The sequence below is a fragment of the Cebus imitator genome, unplaced genomic scaffold (assembly GCF_001604975.1).
Source record: "Cebus imitator isolate Cc_AM_T3 unplaced genomic scaffold, Cebus_imitator-1.0 Scaffold114, whole genome shotgun sequence".
In the NCBI taxonomy this organism is placed as follows: Eukaryota; Metazoa; Chordata; class Mammalia; order Primates; family Cebidae; genus Cebus; species Cebus imitator.
This window is the reverse complement of record NW_016107429.1, coordinates 2021148-2029282: the sequence shown is the minus strand read 5'-3', so window position 1 is coordinate 2029282 and position 8135 is coordinate 2021148.

The window sequence follows — 8135 nt, the reverse complement described above, 5'->3', positions numbered from 1 at the left end:
AGCCTAATTTTAGTTTTAGAATAACATATAAAATAATTCTGGGGGTTCAGTAATTATATTTAAAAGGTAATTGAGAAATTGCAGCAATAATGATAGTGATAAGTTAATGAATTGCCTGTGGTAACAAAAACTTAACAATCTCCCTTATTCCCAGGAAGGATTTACTAGATATATGACAAAATCAGACATTGTAGAAAATGTCAGGAGCTTTCAGTAGTTACAAGTTAAAGAAGAAAGATTAATCATTAAAGATTTCAAGATTTGGAGGACAGCCAATTATTTGAGCAGTGACAGTAGAGAAGCTGGTTTAAGTTGCTGGACGCCAGGGGTAGTTAAAAGAAAGCAGTACCTGTATTAAGAACATTTCTTTTTGCTTTGTTTCCATTTTCAAAGAAGATTGTGGACTACATAGAATGCACACAATGAACAACTGAAGGTGGTATAAGAGGATGATGAGAATGAACCAGAAGAAGCAAACCACACATCTAAAGCCACCGAAGAGAAGAGTATAAACTGTCTTCTTTTTAAATGTTGGATACGTGAGTGTGGAAAAAAGAATACCCATTTATTGGACTACTCAGTGGATAAGGCTTGATATTGACAAACATAAAACTTGAAGGAAAGAAAATGTATGCAGCACTGATGTTGGAGGTAGATATAAGGGTTAACTGGAAAAAGGAAGGTAGTTATCAGGTGGAGAAATGTAGAGAAGCACAGTAAGAGAGTTCACATTAGCTACCTATTTCTTTTCTCAAGGAGATTAACTAAAAGTTCTATCCACATTTCCTTGTATGTCTCCTTGTTTAATTGTGTTAGTTGCAGGGAATGCTAGTAGATTTGGTTGTTTTTCTCTGCACCCTTAGGTTACAGATAGAAAAATTTTGCCTTAGAAGGCAAATATCCAAAGAAGAGAGATATCTGATGTTAGAACATGAATACAACATGATTATCCAAATGATTCCACGTGTAACGTATTCCCATTGTAAACACATTGTAACCTTTAATTATAATAGTATCTTAAAATATTATACTTTGAAACATAAGATTATTAATATGTATATTTTAAATTATATTCAGTTTTTCTTTGTAAATTGAAATATTGTTTTTGAAAAAATAATTTGCAAGACATGAGCTGTTAAGTCACTTCAGAAAAGCTTATTTGAGCCTTTACTCGGTATGCTGTTTCATAAAATAAGTTGAAATTGTATAATCTAAAATATGTGTGTTTCAATTAATTCAGTCTTTATAAAGCTTTCACAATGAGAAGAGTCACAGTTATATCTTCGAACAGAAGAGCTGTCTTTATGATTATATATTATTTTTATTATATATTATATATTATTATATATAAATATATAATAATATATATTATATATTATTTTTTCAAAGCTTACAATATTATTTGGTTAAAAATTACTTCCAGACACAAAATGTTGACTATCAGCTGTTAAAATATTTCAAACAAATAAAATAAACTCATTAGAAGAATTGGCTAAATATTTTTTCTCATTGAATAGATTTGCTGCATAATCTTGGGAAATGAACTTAATTTCTCTTGTTAAATATGAATTAGCTATAAATTAAATTGGAAGGAACTTAGAGTTATCAGCTATCAGCAAAAATAAGCTATCTCAAAGTCAAATAAATGAATATAAATGTGATTTTCCATTTTTAATTAAGTATAATTTTCATAAAATAAAATCTATCCACTTTAGTTTTATCAACATATTCATTTGTGTGACCACCACCAATATCAAGGTGTTTTCAACACTGGAAAAAATTCCTCCATGTTCCTTTACAGACAGTTCCTCCCCTGGCATTGCCATTAATTTGTTTTCTCTTTCTGTAGTTTTTTGTTCGTAGGAAATTCAAATAAATTGAGTCATATACTAGGAGGCCTTTCGATTCTGGATTCTTTCAAATTTATATTCAATCATATAGTTTCATATATCATTAATCTATTCCTTTGTATTTCTGGGTTGTATTCCATTGTATAGATGCAATACATTTTTAAAACTCATTCCACAGGTAAAGCACAAATGGCTGTTTTCAGTTTCTATTGATTGAAAATTATATTGCTATAAATACATATAGGTTATTGGGTGAACATTTATTTATTCATTTCACATAGATAAACAGCTAGGCTTGGGACTGATTGATCATATGGTAATGTTCCCTTAACAGGGAGTTGAAATAATGTTCTCCAAAGTGACTGCATCATTTTGCATTCTTAAGAAAAGCATGGTGACTTCTAGTTGCTTTATGGCTTTTCCAGTACTTGTAATTTCTTAGAAATTTAATAAACATGCAGTCGTATCATATTATAGTATTAATTTTCTCTTCTCAAATTATTATTGATGTTCAGCGTCTCATGTTCATTTGCCATCCGTATGTCTGTTTTAAAGAGGTGACTGATCAAATATTTTATTTAATGTTAGGAATATTTTCCTTCTTATTGATTTTTTAGAGTTCTTTATATTTGTGGATGCAGATGTATGGTTTTAATATATTTTCTACCAGTGTGTAGCTTGTGTTTCATCTCCTTAATGCGATATATTTTTTCATACGTACAATGTCTTTATTCTGGTAAATCCAATATCAATATTTTATTTTATGAGTTGTGCCTTTGCGATGTACCTAAAAAAACTTTGCTTAGTACAAGATCACAAAGGTTTTCCCTTATGTTTTCTAGTGGATTTTGTTTGCTTGATTGTTTTAGGTTGTTTAATTTTGAATTTCATTAGGTCTGCAATACATTTTAAGGATTTAACTGTATGGGAGATACAGATTCAGTTTCATTTTTAGCATACATGTGTCCAACAGTTCCAACACTATGAAAAGACTTTTCCTTCTCCAGAAAGTTCCCTTTATCACTTTGTTAAAAATTCATTGATCTTCAACTTGAGTACATATTTCTGGAGACTATTTTTTATTTATTTGATCTATATATCTATGTCTTCTCAGATTCTGTACTACTTTGAATACTATATCTTTATAACTGGTACAGAGACTAGGTAATGTGAGTAAGCTTACTTTGTTCTTTTTCAAAATTGTTAAGTCATTTCTTTTCTTTTATATAAATTTTTGAGTATAAACTTGTATAAATTTAGAATTCAACATTTCTTTTTTTTTTTTTTTTAACATTTACCCAATTATCCTACCTTCTCCAGCCCCTGTTAACCACTATTCTAATCTCTACTTTAGTAGGTTAATTTTTTTAGATGCTACAAATAAATATGATAATGCAGTATTTGGCTTTCCATGACTGGTTTATTTCACTTAACATAATGTCTTCCAGGTTTTACCATATTGTATCAAATGACAGAATTGTGTGTGTGTGTGTGAGTGTGTGTGTGTGTGTGTGTATGTGTGTGTGTGTTTAAGACTGAATTGTATTCCATTTTGTACATATTCCTATTTTTGTTATTTTTCAAGGTTTGAGAACATCATTTATTTTTTATTTGACAAATAATAATTGTACATATTCATGGGACACATAGTTATTTTTCTTTTTCTTTTTATGTTTTTTTCTTGAGATGGAGACTTACTCTATCGCTAGGCAGGAGTACAGTGGTGCGATCTCGGCTCACTGCAACCTATGCCTCCTTGGTTCAAGCGATTCTCCTGTTTCAGCCTCCTGAGTAGCTGGTACTACAGGCACGTGCCACCACGCCCGGCTGATTTTTGTATTTTTAGTAGAGATGGGGTTTCACCATGTTGGCCAGGATGGTCTCGATCTCTTAACCTTGTGATCTGCCTGGCTTGGCCTCCCAAAGTGCCCATTCAATATATATTTATTTTCCAATTTTAGCAATTATATTACAGGAAGATATTTTGCAGATGTGAAAACTTGAGTAACATATTAAGGCCACATGGTTCTGAGGTAGGAGACCCCGGGGCAGGGGGGAGGGCTTGGACACTGGACCAAATTAAGAACAAGCTAAAACAGGGCCAGAGTGGAAGTGGCTTTCCATTAGACACACTCACCAGTGTGCCATGTTAGTTCACCATTGCCACTCAGGGTGAAACTCAGGAGTTACTCCCTCTTTTTTATTTATTTATTTATTTATTTATTGAGATGGATTCTCACTCTGTCACCCAGGGTGGAATGCAATGGCATGGTCTCACCTCACTGCACCCTCTGCCTCCCAGGTTCAAGCGATTCTCCCACCTCAGCGTCCCGGGTAGCTGGGACTACAGGTACGTGCCCTCTCTCCTGGCTAAATTTTGTATTTTTAGTAGAGATGGGGTTTCACTATGTTGGCCAGGCTGGTCTTGAACTCCTGACTTTGTGATCTTCCCACCTTGGCCTCCAAAAGTGCTGGTATTACAGGCATGAGCCACTGCACCTGGCCAACCCCCACTTTTTCATGGCAATGACTCGATGACCCAAAAGTTACTACCTATCCCTAGAAATTTCTGCATGCACAGCCTCTTAATCTGCATGTTATTAAAAATGGATATAAATGTGATTGTAAAACTGCCCAGAGCTGCTCCTCTCTGCCAACTGGGTAGCCCTGCTCTGCAGGAGCAGTCATGGGGCTGTAACACTGCCTCTTCAATAACGCCGTTTTCTTCCATTTACTTCTAGCTTGCCCTTAAATTCTTTCCTAGGCAAACCCAAGAACCTTCCAAGATAAGCCCCACTGCTCAACTCACCTGCCCTGTGTCAGCTTTACATAGCAAAACTGAGATTCATAAGGCTCTATCTCTTAAACCACCCCTAAGTACAGGTTACATTGCTAATGCAGTGATGAAACAGAAAAGATGATTCCCACTCCTCCTAAAAGAATTTTAAGTATTTCTCCTTTTAAAGTAAATGTCAGTCATACACTATTTCCTCGTGTCCTCTTAAACTTTATTTGAGGTGTATGAGTTCATATGGAATGCTTTAACGTTGTCAAAATTGTTAATCCAATGCCAAATTAAACTTGAATCTGAAAGTTTCTGTTTTCTTGATTGAATTAAATGCAGAGAGCTCATGTATATGCACAAACACTGGCATTCAGCAGAGCCCTCATTACCATGCTGAGAAGTGCAGATTCAAATTAGAGCTGCATGTTAGACAACGGCTTGCATAAGTGAAGGCTTGTTAAAACAATGTTAATGAGCCCCCATTGTATTGAGCAGTTGCACTTTTAGATCTTTCATATTTGTTCACATGAGGCCTGGGAAGATGCTGAACTGGCCCTTTGAAATAGGGCTAGAAACTCTCTACAGAGCCACTAAGGTAAAGGGAATTAGAAAAACCAAAAACAAAGAGTCATATATAATATAGTTGAGGTTAAGAAACATGTTTATATCAATTACCCTACGTGTCAAATTTTTTTTTAAGCATGTTTAGAAAATCTGGCCAAACAAAGCATATGCAAGATCTGTAACCTCATAGTTACTGTCGTTTATATTTTCCAGTGTAATTTACACAGAACTTTCTAAGACTTTTCTGATTTGTTTACTTCTTCTACAGTTATTTTCTTAACCATGAAAACCTTTTTATGAGGCCAGGTAAAGTATGCTCTTGGGAAAAAAAATACTTTTTAAAGAATGAAAATGATCTCCCTTCTAGTTATTCTTGATGTTACTTTATGACACAAAATTAGAAGGAAAGACTTGAAAATAAATTTTAAAATTAGTATAGTCTGAGTATTTCTAGCAACTGATGAATGATACATTAAAAATCTCGGTTTAGGAAATGTCGCACTATATATTAAGCATGGACACTTTGCATGATCAGCATGCCATAGACTAGAGCTAAAAACACAGACATTAGCTCAAAAGTAACATGCACTTTGCAATACTGCTGCCATTGTTTATTACATGAGCATCAGTGTTATCAAGATTAAACATTGTTCAAGATTACAGATACCAGAAATGTAACATTAATTTAAAATATAATAATGATCTTATTGAATTGATAGACCCCACAGGGTATATTTTCAATCATCCTACTTTGAGAACCATTGTTTGAAAAGCCCTGACCTGCTGTCTTTAAAATACCTCAATGCTTGTTCCACCCTCAATGAACATCCATTGTAAATCACTCTCAAGATATATCTTGAAAGGATATATATTTTTGATAAATATGAATTAAGGCAGCACTAATATAATGATATAGGAATTGGGAATTTCCCAGCTATTTAAGGAATATCACAGAAATGATCTTCTATAGATCTTCTACCTTCCACGGAACTTATCCCTCCTATTTCTATTATATAGCTGTAAGAAATAAATAAGAGAGATCTAACTATATTCCAGAAATCATTAAGTGCTATAAAGTGTGAGAATGTTGTACCATCCGAGGCATAAATTGGAGAGGGGATAGTTGAAACAGCACAGACAGTTGCCCGTAGGAGAGGATTTAAATGTTTCTGTCTTTACTGTTGCTTACTATTAAGGTCTTCGTGACCTTCACAATAAGCAGTGTCCAGGTAACACTGAATTACAGTCTGTCAATGGATTGCATTGCCCTATCTCTTGCAGAATGTATTTACTCACCATAATACCATACTGGAGAGCAACACATCATTGTGTAAAAGTAAAAAACCCTTTTGTAAGAAGTAGACGTTCAGGATTTATTAGTATCACAAATGTTAGTGTTTCGTCAACATCAAAATTTGAGATATGCAAATGATACCAACCTCTTCTTTTTTAAAATTTAGTATTAGCCATAATCTTTAAAGTCATAAACATCCAAAAATGCCAAAGCTAAGGTGAATCTCAGGATTATCAATAGGAATACAATTTTATAGTGCGAGCTGACAAAAATTTCTGAAGGGATACAACATTTTGAGTTTTACAAAGCACCCCATCTTACCCACTCTGGAGCTCTTGTCTTGTTCATCCACTCTGCACAGAGGAGTGGTCTTTGCCTATGTCTCTGGTGGGTAGCTTCTTTCTTCTATCAGTCCTCTACTTCTCACACAGGTCTTGGCTTTATTTGGGTTCTAGTTCTCAAACAGTCCTCCATCTCATTATTCTTTCTTATATCCCACACATTTACTTCATGATATTTGTCAAAATTTTAATAAAACATTTATGTGTACAGTTGCTCATTCATTGTTCAGTAAAACCACTAGGTGGTAATTTCCAAATTGATATGGGCATGTCTATTTTGTTCATTGTGGTATAGATGAGATCTAATCCTTTTCCTAGCACATGAGAGGAACTCAATGAATACATATGGAATAAGAGAATCATGAGGGAAATAAAACACATGAATTATCCAATTTTGTTTAGTATATTAAAGGTTAACCTATGAAAACTACGCTGAAGTAGGAAATTCCAGAGCAAGACCCTGAAGACTTTGCCACAACACTTGTTACATGCAGCAACTAAAGGTCAGCAAATGCTTCATGAAAGCCTTTTGATGACAGCTGTCATTACTACTTCACTGCAAAGTAAGCTATAGTCATAAAAGCACTCACGGGGAATGGTAGGCACTTTGAAACCAAAGGTTTACTGCTGGATCTATTTTTACAAGTCAGGTCTACTTACGACTAGAACAGCAAGAAAGACAAATGAAAAGTGTATTCAAACTTGATGGACAATGACTCTGTGGTTTTGGTTGAAAATTTTGCAATGTGTCAGCTCACTTCCCGAGCTTACTTCAGACGGGTCACTGAATGCTAAGAAGAAAATATAAACCCACAAAATGCTATTACTTTTCTATTAATAAATATTTCTAACATGTAGATCAATTAAAAATGTTAACCACGGGCCAGACACGGTGGCTCACGCCTGTAATCCCAGCACTTTGGGAAGCCGAGGTGTGCAGATCACCTGAGTTCAGGAGTTCCAGACCAGCTTGACCAACATGGAGAAACCCTGTCTCTGTGAAAAATACAAAAACTGAGCTGGGCATGGTAGCGCACACCTGTAATCCCAGCTACTTGGGAGGCTGAGGCGGGAGAATCGCTTGAACCCAGGATGTGGAGGTTGCGGTGAGCCAAGATTATGCCATTGCACTCCAGTCTGGGCAACAAGAGTGAGACTCCATTTCCAAAGAAAATAAAAAGTTAACCCCTTGATGGGGTGAAGATATGGATTGTAGCATTTGTAAGTCTCAAATACTGGGGCATTTCTGCTGTGTTTCCCACGTATGACAGAAGAACAGTTGTGCTTAATGGAAAGTAAGA